The following is a 14,676-nucleotide window of genomic DNA, read 5'->3' as shown; positions in this document are numbered from 1 at the left end:
TTTGAACAAATTCCTGTCTGGTACACTTTGGGAAAGCAAAATTCTCCTTTTGAAAGTAGACAGGCCAGGCCAAGGAGAGGCAAAGGGAGGGAGGGGAAATTCCTCTCTGTGCTTTTGGACCAGAGTCCAAGAGTCATTTTGTGTTTCTTCTGGGGTAACATTTATCTGCCCCTTATTCTTTCTGCATCCCACAGATTACTAACGAGACAATATGAAAATACGTTCAGTTATTCTCTGGATTTTCATCAACTCTCCAGATTTAAAATCTAAAAACATTGATTTTTCTTTCATCAATCTGTTAGATGAGTCAAAACAACATAAAACTCACAACTAATTCCTATTTATTTTTTTTCACAGAACTTCTGGGGATTCAGTACCAACAACTGGAATTCTGATTGTGGTATCATGTTTTGAGATATAAGCACAGTTACTTGGGAAGTAGAATATTAAATAAAAGAAAATAGTTTATAAATGTAAATTGGCTGTGATTTTAATAAAATGGCTATGTTGGGAACACATTTGTAACTGATTTTTGTCATATCTTAAAAATGTAAAGTTAGGAGCCAGGCGCAGAGGGATATGCCTGTAATCCCAGCGCTTGGGAGGTAGAGGCAGGGGGATCTCTGTGAGTTCAAGCCTGGTTGACAAAGCAAGTTCAGGGAAGCCAAGGCTATACAGAGAAACCCTGTCCTGAAAAACAAAACAAAACCACCAAAACTTTAAAGCTAATATAGACATTTGCTATGTATCTCTCTTTAAAAAATTTTTTTAAATTTATTATAATTGATTCAGATTACCTCCCCTTTGTTATCTGCTTGCTTGTATCTTCCCCTCCCCACCCTCCTCCCTCTTCTGCCCTATTCCCCTCCCCTAGGCGTCTGATAGAAGGAGACCTGCTCTCCCACCATATGACCATAGCCTATCAGGTCTCATCTGGATAGCCTGCTTCCCCTACCTCTGTGTGCCCTCAGCCTCCCCACTAAGGGAATGTGATCAAATCAGGGGCACCAGAGTTCATGTCAGAGGCAATTCCTGCTCTCTCCACAGTCTTGGAGAATGAGCTGTCCATTGACTATGTCTGAATGCGGCGGGGAGGGGGGGGAGGGGCAGGGGGCAGGAATCTAGGTTTACTGCATGCATTGTCCTTGGTTGGTAAAACAGTTTGTGCAGGCCCGCCTCAGTCGAGATCCGCCAGCCTTCACAATGAAATACTACTCAGCTATTATAAGCAAGGAAATCTTGAAGTCTGCAGGGAAATGGATGGAACTACAAAGGATCACTCTGAGTGAGGTAACGCAGACCCAGAAAGACATGTACGGTAGATACTTATAAGTGGATATTAGCCCACTATAGATGTCCTCTGAGAGACTCCACCCACTGAGGGATGCTGGGACTCACTCACTGCTGGTGGAGCACTGAGAGTGGGATGCGAGAATGGGGGGATGGAAGGACCCAGAGGGTTCAGGAGCTTGTGTAGCTCTTAATACTTGCTTATCCCTTATTCCTTGGTATATGCTTCCTCAGGTACACACACACACACACACACACACACACACACACACACACACACACACACACGAAATGTTTGCCTTGAGGCAAACTTCTTTCTGAAGTGAACAATTTCAGAGACATATACAGAATTTATGTTCCCTAACAATTTTACCTCTAGCAGCTGGAGAGAGCAACAGATAGAGACTTGGTACAACTTACACACAAGTTAAGTTCCTGGGGCAGAACTCAGGCATCTGTAGTGCCCAAGTCAATAGATCTCAACTACTGCATAAACTGATAGTCACAGTAGCTTATGGCCTTGGTTCAGTCCTCTCCAACAGCCTATCTTCATAGAGATGTCAGCCGGACGAGGCTCTGTTATGGAAAGTACTAGCTGAAAACTAGTAACTGTTATTTTAAAACTTTGTATAAAAACATGGATCTGAATCAATAGTTCTGGGAAAGACAACAAGGCAAAATTCACAATGGCTTTCCACAAAACAGCTCCCTTTTCTCATAAAAAAATTACTCTATTAATCTTGCTGTAAGTTACCAGCAAGCCTAACCACAGGAATTTGTATTCCATATAAACTCTTAACCCAAAGATTATTTCTCACCATAGACCTAAAATAACAATGCAATATCACAACTCAATGACATATAAAGACTCACTTAAGATTTCTTGCAATGCTAAAAAAAAAAAAAAGACATTTTAAATATGAGATCATTAGTTTTTAAAGATAACATGTTGGTTTCTTAACAAATGAATTTATCACTTCCTAACTTGAAGTGATAAATTATTTTTCAATAAAAGTTTTAGTTTGCCTCATTTCAGAGCTTTACAAAGCTTGCCCAAGAAGTGTTAATTTTTTAACTGAAAAAAAAATGTTAATTTATAAATGAAGTAGTGAGAATAACACATATGCAGACAAACAGGCAGTCAGTCAGACACACATACACACCTGCTTTTACATACAACAATCCAAAAATAACAAAGCAAAACAAAGCCACAGGAATTCACATATTTGGAAGGACCATTAAGCCTGCAGCTTGTTATTGTAGGCAAGGATATCTGAGAGACATTTAGTGCTGGGCAGGACATATTCTGACAATCCCCCGCCAGCCAGGACTTGGAGCTCACACCCACCATGTGAGGCCTTCCAGAGTTAACCATAGTTGATCACAACATGCTCACTGGCTGCTTCAGCTGACCAGCCAGCCTATGCTTCCTGAGTTTATTTGCCGAGGATTACTTAAAGAGTTGATCTACTCGGCTTAAGTGTAATTCAGAATCTGAAGCTTCTGAAAATTTTGGGCATTTTATTTTTGTAGGAAATACCCTCTTCTCGGCTGTTGCAGGCTTTTGTATTTTTGACAAAACAAAGTGTCACTGACCCATTGTTACGTTGAAGTAAATAACATTTAAAACATGTGCCCTCCCTTATTCAATGATGATTTGTTTTAACTAAACCCTGAAATCGTATACAAAGAAATAACTTTATACAGACTGATCAGGTTGTAATTATACATTTGGGATACATATACATATATATGTTATGACAATTAAAAACAGAGGTCTTGAATTTGAGAGGGACGGTAAGTGGGAAGGGCTGAAGGGGAGAATGATGCCATTTTGTTGTCTTTTCTTTTAATTATTGTATTTGTTTATTTGCTTTATGTCCTGGCTGTAGTCCCATCCGCTCTCTCCTGGGAGTCCTCCCCTCCTCCCCTCTCCCCCACCCCTTGCTTATATTCCTCAGAAAAGAGGATCCCCCCTTCCCATCCACCCGCTCATAAAGTTTCATCAAGCTGGATATTTTAATTTTTTTAAAAAATTGAAAAAGTAAATGAAGAAAAAAATGCACCCGCAGTAGCGGTTTTTTCAGTGTAAACACACTACTGTGACTTAACATTTTATTAAGCTGAGGTCTGTGTTCTTTTTCCTCAACAAGTTCTTCAGGGAACAACCAGTACTTAAAGATTCAGGCCAAATACTCGGGGGTGATTCTTCTCTACACACACACACACACACACACACACACACACACACACACACACACACACACACACACACTCATACACTCATATGCACACACACACTATCATCTATCAGTCAATCTCTCAACAGGCGCATGCACATCACTCATAATCCCGCCTTTGGTCTCCTCTTTCACCCTTCGGTACAAGGCAACATTGTTTCTCTCCTAGCAGGACAACAATAACACCTCCTAGTTGGTCGTTTCAGCGATAGTGTTTGTTAAGAGTGTTCTCCATGTGGCATGCAGATAGATTTTGACCAGTGTTCCCTCTCCTCCACCGGAAATGGCTGCTGTGCCATCCCAGCTTATTTAGAGGATAAGGCTGGGCTTTACATCACCCTGTGCAGCTCTCCTTGGTGTGTGCCTTGCTGCCTTTGTGACGTCTCTTCTTCTCTCATGAACATGCTCCCGTACCCAGGGGCTTTGCACGTCATGGTCCCTTTGCTTTGTACACTCTCCCTCCAGAGACCCACGTGGCTTACTCTCTACAGTCACTGCACTACTCACTAAAGGAAGAAGTCATGGCTATCCATAATCTCTACTGCCAACTTCCCTGGTTTAGAGACCTAGGAGATGCAGAACCTGTCAGGGAGTTTTCAGAGAGCTAAACTTCATGACAGCAAGAATTTTTGTCTGCTTTTTTTGTCTAATGTGAACAAATGCCCAACACATAATAGAGTGTATCTATAATAAATTATTGTTGGAAAGGGAATTAAAAAGCCCCTCACATAGTTGATTATGTAAGGAAACTGACAGAAAATTAGTAATGAAATACAACCCCATATACTGTAAATGAAATAAAGTCAGCCCATTAGAAGACAGAATATTTGTATAGGGAGTGTGCAAAAAAAAAAAAAAAAGTCCCATTAGTCACTAGAAAGCTTCATGACTCAGAAACAGCAAACAAACATAAGAGCAAATATGAACTTTTTGGGCAAGGGCAAGACAAGGTAGGAGCAGGTGGCATTTGCTAATATGTTTTCTCTGTGACAGATGGCGTCTGCATTTTCCATCCTGCATAGTTTCATCACCTCGAATGCCCAGTCTCTTGTGAAACCCAACCATGCTACGCTATAGCATGGCGGTGCCTCTCATTCTCAGCTGTGACCTACAGAAGCCCAGGGGCCACTGAGGTCTTGTTCCCTCTGTTCCAACAAACCCAAGGGTAAGCATGATCCTGAAGGAGAAACATAAGCGCAGCTTCATTTTTATGCCTGTAAGACCACACAGACTAGTTGAGTCATTAGCTGAGGGTACACCCAGCCGTCACATAAACTTCCTAATGTGGGGGGAAGCAAAACCAATGCTATGCCAAGGCCACCTCATCAGAGCCCTAAGGATTACTTTGACAGTGTGGAGGAAAGCCATACAAATATAGAAGCTAAAAGGGATGATAAAATCCTTGGTGATAGAAACAACACAAAACCAAGTATTAATTTCTCTAATGCATTTGTTTAAATTACTTCATAACCATTAAGTAAAACATCATGATTCTCAAGAAATTTAATGAAAATAAGAAAAAATTTCATACAACTATTAAACTAGAAAGAAGACAATGTTGCTTTGGCTCTGAGAAAGAAAAAAAAATATCAAACCACAAAATAATGCCAAATAAAGGATCTAGATTCTACTCAAACTTTCTGTAAGCTGTGGGCGTTGCCAAAGGCTGGCCAGTTTTCTTTGAGAAGACTTCAGTTCTAATCTGAACTGTTCTCTTCTGGAAGAGGTTTGTGAAAGGATATTTTGATGAATGGATGGATGGATTATTGATTGCTACAAGAGGGGATCCTGTAGAGTTTTATAACTTCAACAAGATATGATACTGCATCCTTTAAAAAGCGTGGGAATCTCTCCTGAGTCATAATGGGCCTAGATGTATGTACAGCTGATTGCACAGTCTTAGCTGGATAGATTCCTATGTGGAAACTGAAGGAGTTTGTATTCACTTAAGATAAACAAAGAAAAACTGTTGCAATTTGAATGTGCATATCACCCATAATATAAACTCTTTCAGAAATGAAACATTGACTTACTTTTAAAAATTGATATTATTGGCAATGAGTTGTCAACTATAATTATTAACATCAACTAATAACATCTGACCTCATGATAGTGTTTCTTACCTATCGTCAATACAGAGACTTAAGAAAGGAAACTGTATAAGCCCTTCCCAGGGGGCCGCTCAGTTGCCCGTCCTGGCTTTGTTTTTACTTAGCATGCTCCTGATCTGTTCCAAGCCCCCAAATCACCCATGAAATTAATGAGGATTGGAATCAGGTCTCTGCTTTCTTTCATACTACGCTGTATGTGTGAATTGATGCTATCCAACACTCAAGCCACACTTGCTCTGCCACTTACATAAGGGAATGGATAAAATGATCTAGTCAGGGGTTATGGGTCAGGGATGGTCATGTATTAGGAGGGATTCTTAAGGTGTGAAATGCTACCAGTCAATGCTCTTCCAGTAAAAAAAAAAAATCCCTCCTCTTTGTCTCTTACATACAAGTAGATAATAGTCATGCTTGACACATTGATTAGAAAGCAGATTAAATTTTATATTACACAGTCTCTCTAAATTCAGATGATTCTTAATCTAATAGAACTGCATTGATTACCTTAGGAGTGAAAAAGAGGTACCTAGACATTTCGTTTAATCATTAAGAAAAAAACTTTGGTCAGCAAAACCTCCTAATATCCCAAATTTATTCTCTGTATCTGTAGGTAATGTTGGCATTGGCTACTGCATTTAGTTGGATAGAAATATTGGTGATTTCTCAAAATTACATATTTATGCCAAATACTACATATTTATGTTTTTAATAACACCATATTTCCACATCCACCTTCTTGAACTTCTATCATTATCTACGTCCCAGGAAAGACACATGTTCACTCCTTATACGTCTAATTTCCAAAATTGTCTTTAATGAAACTATTAGCAGTCTGCCAATCCTGTGATTTCCAGTAAAGAATATATTAGTTTATACCTGTGCCCATGAACATTAAAAAATGTTTTGCATAAATTGCAAGAGGAAAAACATGTTCAGACCATATTTTCCCTTTTTAATATCTTAAAATTAGGACTGAGTGAGTGATTGTAAAATGATTGCTGTATATTGCTGTACATAAAATCAGAAAAATATGTTTTATGGTTACATGCATAAAATTAAGTTGATTTTTGATGGCATCCTGTGATTTTTAAGTGCCTAAATGCCTTTTCACCTTTTAAATAGAATAAACTGAACCTACTTTGCATATTTAGCTTTAATTTTCCTAGACATTTGTACGTACTTTATTGAATCACAAACCATTCAAGGCATTTTTTTTCTTTTAAGCTTCCATTTAGGTATTTCTCAATATCAGTCAAGGTAAAATTTTTTGAGGGGATGTTGAATACTTTTTGTTATAAACTGAAAGTGTTTCACCTAATATTTAGATTTTCTCTGGATTATAAAGTTTATTTCCATCTGTTTTATTATACAAAAAATATTTCAAAGGAAACACTATTTTGTCATAAATATCAATGTTTGAAGTGGATAACCTGTGAAAATGAGTATCAAAGTGATGGCTTTGTGAGCCTCAGACAGATTTAATTTGGCGATGCTATGGAAGTGAGGAAATTCAGTATTTTGACTCAGTGCACTTGTTTGGTATTGCCTCCAACATCTACACATTAAAAGTGAGCACAACTTCTGCAGGAGAAAAATCTCCCTCTTTAACCCATGACAGCCTCAGAAGACACATTACCTTATGAATTAAGATGACTTAACAGTGTAAAAATTCCGTGATACCTTGAACTTCACTTCCTTTGACTTCATAAAAGCTATTTATTCACTTTACATCCTGACTGCAGCCACTCCGTCTCTCCCTGGTCCCCCTTTCTCCTCAGGGAGCTGGGTAGGAGCAGGAGCTGGGTGGCCAGTGAGAGGGTGAGGGAGGGGGGGTGGGGAGGTGGCAGGGCCAGTGAGAGGGTGAGGGAGTGGGGGGTGGGGAGGTGGCAGGGCCAGTGAGAGGGTGAGGGAGTGGGGGTGGGGAGGTGGCAGGGCCAGTGAGAGGGTGAGGGAGGGGGGTGGGGAGGGTGGCAGGGCCAGTGAGAGGGTGAGGGAGGGGGGGCGTGGGGAGGGTGGCAGGGCCAGTGAGAGGGTGAGGGAGTGGGGGGGGGTGGGGAGGGTGGCAGGGCCAGTGAGAGGGTGAGGGAGGGGGGGCGTGGGGAGGGTGGCAGGGCCAGTGAGAGGGTGAGGGAGGGGGGGTGGGGAGGGGGGCAGGGCCAGTGAGAGGGTGAGGGAGTGGGGGTGGGGAGGGGGGCAGGAATGGGGATTAGGGGTAGGCAGAGTTGACAAGGGGGTCACCTTAGCATGGAAACAAAGCATTTTAAATAAATAGTCACATTTGTTTATACAAATTCATTTTTCCATAGAATAAGATTATGGGCATATGAGCAATCCAGGTAGAATTTCAGTGGCCTTGAGAATGTGGACTTGAATATTAAAAAAATGCATCAAATTATCAGTATCTTTCTCTGAAACTTGGAGTTTGAAATTTAGCAAGATAAAATGTACAATTTCTTTTTTTAATCATTAAAGAAATAAACAAAAAGGTATGATATGAGTGGCTTCCTGCAAGTATGTTTGTTTGGGCACTGTGTGTGTGCCCGGTGCCCTCTGAGGCCAGAAGAGGGCATCAGGTGTCCAGAACTGGACAGACTATTACAAACTTCCCTGTGGGTGCTGAGAGTGAAGCCTGGTCCCTAGAAGGGCAAAAAGTCCTCTCATAAGCTGAGCCATCTCTCCAGGCCCCAGCAACATTGCTTTTATTTGAAAAATCAAGTCAAATCAGATAAGCATCCGATTCAAAAAATATTTAGTTTCCTCAAATGTGAAGAAAATTAAGTCTCTGAATATTTGAAATACTGTATGTTCACTAAACACATCACTGAACTTTATAAGGACATTGTCAGACAAATACGTAATGCATTTTGTCCACGCTCATCTTCTGTCCCTCTGTAGTCCTCTCTCCCCGCCCTGTTATCCCTCGCGTGTTCTAGAGAGCTCAGCTTTACTATGCTACGATATACAACTGCATGATTTTATATACCTACATAAGCTCTGTAATTCACAACTGAGGGAAAATATGCAGCATTCCTCTTTGTGTCTAGCTAACTAGAGGAACTTCTTAGCACTTCCCTGTGCTCTGAGCATCTGTGGACTTGTAGACTAATGATGGGCTTTGAAGTTGAGCTTAGGCACAAAGTCCCTAAAGCCAAGTTCTTTCTTACTTCTCTGCAACAGTGCTGCCCTTTGCTGGTCCTCCTCGCTCTGTGTGAGGAGAATGCCTGTCTTTCCAGGAGGTTTCACTTTTCCATCTGCTCCTCTCTGTTAGTACCTTATCTACACTACGATTAAATTCTACCTTCAAGTCATCAGTGTCCAACAACAAAGCAGATCTTGTGTATGTGTGTGAAAGTGTTTTTGAAAAGCCCATTTGAAATTCTAAGTTCTTGAAATTATAACCCACTAAAATTAATTTAAAATGAGAAAATCAAAAGTTCTTAACACTGTGGCATAAAATCCACCCTGGAAAACCTCTCCTTTTTTAATATTTGATTTTGGTTTAGGTCAGCATTCTCCCCCTGCCTTGTTCTCTTGGAAGAAAAATCACAAATTCTTTTTTTTTGTTGTTTTTAAGTTTTTAGAAGCCTGAGACAGCACAGTAGAGGCCTTCATAAGGTGTTATTATTTATAGCAACATAAAAAGTTGGGCCCTTTATTGAAGAATGTTAGTGCAGGAATGAAAAAAGGTCCTAGTTTTATATTCTACTAGAAGCTTACTGTCTTTCAAGACATCCATTACCAGAAATGGACCATTGCCCGTTCTTTCTGGTTCCTGGAATCTCTCTCAGGAGAATTTATGTTATTGACAGCAGTTGGTTTCCAGAGCTCCTATCCTTTTTCTTTTTTTAATGTCAGATACCCAGGATGAACTTGCTCACTTTACTTCTGTTTTTACAAGGAATAAAGCTATCAAAACTTCTTGTTTTAATACAACTATTCCTTTTAAAAAATAATTTGATTCAGTGCCTTCTTAGTAACAATCCCTTGGCACATCTCTTCTCCACTTTGATAATACTCTCATGGTAATAAAAAGAAATGGCGTCTGAATATTTCCAGGCTGCTAAATTTTCAATCACGGTGAGTTCTTGCAACGTTTGACAGGACCAGAGACATTTCATGGTTGTTCGAATAGGTGTCATCTGCATCCTACACGATGTTATTCTGTTTATGGGCCAAATTCTTACTTAGACTTGCCTTATGCTTAGAGTAGTATGTACCATCTAAGTTCTGGAACTATCTAACAATGTACGTACATCTATAAAGCAGACAGGGGCTCGGGTATGCAGAAGAGAAATAAGATTAAGTCAAAAAAATCCGAGAAGAAAATGAGCCAGTTGTATGAACTAGCAATTAACAGGGCAATTATCAATTGATTTTTTTTTTCAGTAAACACATATTAAATCTTTGGCCTGAGCTTTAAGACACAGCTTCTGGTGAAAATCCCCCAACTTTCTGCTCCCTGTTCAGCTGTTCACTGGGGCAACATGCTACAGGTTTTGAGAAGAAAGAGTTAGCTGTCCACCCCCACACTGAGGCACTCCCTAGTCCTCAGTTCAAAGACCACACCCTTCCTCAAAACACTTTTCCTGAATTCAGTAGACACCATTTCCACTGGAAAGAAAGAGGCAGAGTTCTGTTCCCAATTCACAGATGGAGAAACTAATCAGAGAAAGGACTTTTTTTTTTTTTTTTTTTTTTTTTAGGAGGCAGGCACCTTTGCCCAACTAGGGTTCTGGGCTAAAGTATGTGGCCTGTGAACCGTGAGCCTGAAATGGTACCTGTAACCAAACAACACTCAGCCCTGCACAAGAGTAGGTGCCCAATGGGAACAGAGCAGATTTGAGACCACACATCTTTGCACCTGTTCTGAGTGTGCCTCTGCCCTTTCACAAGCCTCCTACCTTATCTGACCAGCTGGGGCTAACCCCACGGCCAATGTCTTCTTCTCAGAAAACCATGAAATGAGCCCTGGACGCCTATCATCCTTGAGATGATGCAATCTTGTAGGATAAAAAAATTGATTTTGCAATAAACATAGGCTGAATGTTTAATTTCTTGTAATATCAGTAGTTACTAGAAATGAACAAAAATACCCCTCATACCCATTTTGGCTAGAAATTAAAATTAGTTAATATCCAATATTGACACATTAAAGGTATAACAGATATGGTAGTTGCTAGGAAAGAGTATATAGGAAGCATATGAAAATGCCTGTTAAAAACAAAAAGATATGCATTCCCAACATGTCTATTTCTGAAAATGTGTTGTAGATAACTACTCACACTTTGCACAAGAAGACGTCTATATCAGCAATCACACACAAAAGCAAGAAAGATTTTAAAAATGTGTGACACACCTATCTAAGCCACAGAAAGCCATCATGCATATTTATGTGAACAAGACATAGCAGTACCAAATATATCACATATTATATATATATATATCCCCATATATAAGTGAGTTTGAAACTAAAAGAATGTAGATTTAAACTATGAACATATTATCTTAGAAATAAAATTTAAGGTAGTCATTAAAAAGAAGTTTCTGTAGTTTAAAGAAGAAGAAAATTATTTTCGTCTAAGTCAATTTTTAAAGTTGTATTACTTTATTGTATATGTCTGTTTTCCCTGATGCACTTGCACCATGTGCATCCCAGATCCCCGCAGAGGCCGTGGGAGGGTGTCAGGTGCCCTGCACTTGCACCATGTGCATCCCAGATCCCTGCAGAGGCTGTGGGAGGGTGTCAGGTGCCCTGGAAGGAGAGTTACAGATAGTCATGAGCCTTCGTGTGGGTGCTGGGAACCCAGCCCTTGCCTGCTGTAAGACATCTCTCTAGTTCAACCTCATTCCATTGTATACATTCAAGAAACAAGTATACTCTAGGGCAGCGCCCCCTATCAGCATTATACTTTACATATCAACACAGCTAAAGAATAATAGTTATTGTTAGATTATAGCTATCAGGAAAAATTGCAAGCTTATAAACTGTCAATGAATTTGTCATTTATTTGCATGTTTGTTGAGTGTGTTATTTTGTTTTTTCTACAAGATAACATTCTGTGAGCCAGACTAATCCTGAAATTACTGCAGGGTCCACGCTAACTTCCAACCCAGGGTCCTCCCATCCCAGGCTTCTGGCTGCTTGGACAATGCCATTGTCTTTTAATTAGGTACTTGGATATAGTTTTATTTAGCACATTTGTGTATTATATATAAATGTGGATTATGGAGATTTCTCACAAGTATGTGACATTTGATTTCAGGATTACAAATATATCTTAAACAAAGTAAAACATAGGACAAGATATAAATGTGTAAATGATCACTTGAAAATTATTTGACCCTCAACAATGAACATTTTTAATTATGCAATATATGCATAATAAAATATAATATTATAAACATCAGGGTGAAATGTCTTATTTTAAAGTATGTGCTTTGTATTAATCTTCAAAAAGCAATTATTAAAAAGTATTTTCCGAGCCGGGTGTTTAATGGCAGCACTTGGGGAGGCAGAGGCAGGCGGACCTCTGGGAGTTTGAGGCCAGCCTGGTCTACAGAGTGAGTTCCAGGATCGGCAATGCTACACAGAGAAACACTTTCTTGAAAAAAAAATATTTCTTTACAGTTCACTGATTCAGTAACTTTAAAAGCTCTAAGGAAATAATCTCTTTGATGTTTGACGATTTCAAGCCTAATGTGTCTTAGTAGAGACGCAGGGAATATCAAATATTTAACTTTATCACTACCTTGTATAATTTCTTATTAGAAGTGAAGTGATTTCTTTAAATGGCAATAAAATTAGCATAGATAATTTATTTTAAAATCTTTATCCTTTTTTAAATCTTTTTTTTTTTAAGTTCTTTGAGGTTTGGGACAATGCATTTTGTTCATGTTCACTGCTCCTAAAACTCCTCCCAGGTCCATCCCATCTCCCTACTCATCCAACTTGGTGACATCTTAAAACAACATCAAGTCCAATCATGATGCCAACAACATCAAGTCCAATAGTGATGCCAACATGCTCTTGGGTGTGGCCATCCACATGGGCCTGACAACCTAACAAGGACTACACCCTTAAAGAAAACTGACTTTCCTCCTTCCAGCATCTACCAACTCTTGCTATGGTTGGGGCCCTGTGTCTACTTGTCCTCTCCATGTTGGGATTTTGGTCTGGCTTGAGTTTGTATAGCTCTTATGCACGCTCTCACAGCCTTTATAAATTTACGTGTTCAGCTGCTCAGCTGTATCTGGAATATAGTTTCCTTGCAACCATTGACTACCTCTGGCTCTTACAGTCTCTCCTCTTCTCTTCTCAATGACTCCTTAGTCTTGGGAGGATGGAGTGTGATACAGCGTTCTCACTTAGTGTTCAGCATTCTGTAGCCTCTTATCCCCTGCACCTTGATCAGTTGTGGGTCTCTGTGCTAATTGCCAAAAGAAGTTCCTTTAATCAGTGTAGCCTGTGAACTATTTTAAATAGTTTATATTATGGGATATATTTTGTTTTAACAACTTTATTAGTTCTTTTATTTATTTTAGCTATACTTTCAATTCTTAATTTTTTTGCAATAATTATTGTATTTACTATCCTTTTTCCTTGAAGGATTAATTTCTAGAAACCTCAGTTACAGGGTATACTAAAATGCCTCCTGTCCATCCATTCATTGTTTCATGATGGCATAAATCTCTATAGGAGAGAACAATTATCAAAAAGCTTCCACAAACTTCCACATATAAGAACACAGACTATGGATAATTTAATGAATCCATTGATTTCACAAAGTATGTGTTGGGTGTGGCCATCCACATGGGCCTGGCAACCTAACAAGGACTAACATATGCCTAAGTGTAGATGAGCTGCAGTCTCTAACACGTGGACAAGGAGGCTTTGTATTGTGAACCCACCTAGGGAGCCTTCCCTTTCCAGTGCTTGGCACAATGTGGGACATGATGTCACAGTTATTCTCCCTCCCTCTGTACAGTGGTGAGTGGGCCCTGCATTCATACCCACCCATAACTCTGTACACTGGGCATACAGTCTGCTGCTGCCCTTGGATTTCTTCTTCCCTCTCTGAATCTTAGTGGCCCAGGGCTCTTCCACACATGCGGCCTCAGTTCTTATTTTCTTCTTTCTTTCTTTCTTTTTTTAAAATTTTCTGACCATCTGCTCCTGTCCTTTCTTCACCATCCATCTAGTGCTCGAGACTTTCTTCTCAGCCTTTGCAGGCTAATCCTAGACAGCTGCAAGCTAATTAGCCCGTCCAGGTGTCTTTCCATAGGTTAAAATGCAGTGTGGCTAGGGCACCTGATGGCAATATGAACGAGGCCTCATCCATTAATTTGACACAATTTCTGTTCCTTTTGGAATCATCTGCTCTAAACTTACAAAGATTTATAAAAGTTAGCTACCAACAACAAAAATTAACTCATGGTATTCCTTTAATCCAAGGAGAAGGCAATCCTTCGTTCTCACTAGAAGTACCTCCATCTATATAGCTAATGGAGAAGACAAGGAAAGAGGGGAGGAGAGGAGGAGAGGGAGGGAGGAAGGGAGGAAGGGAGGATGGAAGGGAGGGTGGGAGGGAGGGAGGGAGGATGGAAGGGAGGATGGAAGGGAGGATGGAAGGGAGGGTGGGAGGGAGGATGGAAGGGAGGGTGGGAGGGAGGGAGGGAGGGAGGGAGAGGGGGATGAAATGTGTACTGTCATACTCCAGTATAATCATATACTCCAGGTAGACAAATTGGCCAGTGTGAAGTGTGTGTGTGTGTGTGTGTGTGTGTGTGTGTGTGTGTGTGTGTGTGAAGTGTGTGTGTGTGTGTGTGTGTGTGTGTGTGTGTGTGTGAAGTGTGTGTGTGTGTGTGTGTGTGTGTGTGTGTGTGTGTGTGTGTGTATTTTTAGAGAGAAATAGCTAAGGGGGAAGCCCTGTCCTGACTATGGACAACACTGTCCAATGTGCCAGGAAGCTAGGTGAATTAAAGGAGGAAGTGCAGATGATCTCTTTCTTCTTCTAGGTCACTTTGAAGAAATCTGC

General features: G+C 40.2%; 1 protein-coding gene and 1 long non-coding RNA gene across 5 annotated transcripts in view; one reads left to right on the top strand and one right to left on the bottom strand.

The window, feature by feature from the left end:
• The window catches only part of LOC311589500, a 55,699-nt gene extending 55,192 nt beyond the window's left edge, over nt 1–507 (top strand). Inside the window, exon 4 of the long non-coding RNA XR_014776571.1 lies at nt 358–507. This is a non-coding gene — a long non-coding RNA (uncharacterized lncRNA). The remainder of the gene's footprint in view (nt 1–357) is intronic.
• Nucleotides 1–14,676, bottom strand: part of NALCN (sodium leak channel, non-selective) — a 298,865-nt gene that overhangs the window by 225,682 nt on the left and 58,507 nt on the right. The window lies entirely within an intron of this gene.

Source organism: Acomys minous (genome assembly GCF_964271855.1).
Source record: "Acomys minous genome assembly, chromosome: 18".
NCBI lineage: Eukaryota > Metazoa > Chordata > Mammalia > Rodentia > Muridae > Acomys > Acomys minous.
This window is presented reverse-complemented; position numbering and strand designations above follow the sequence as displayed.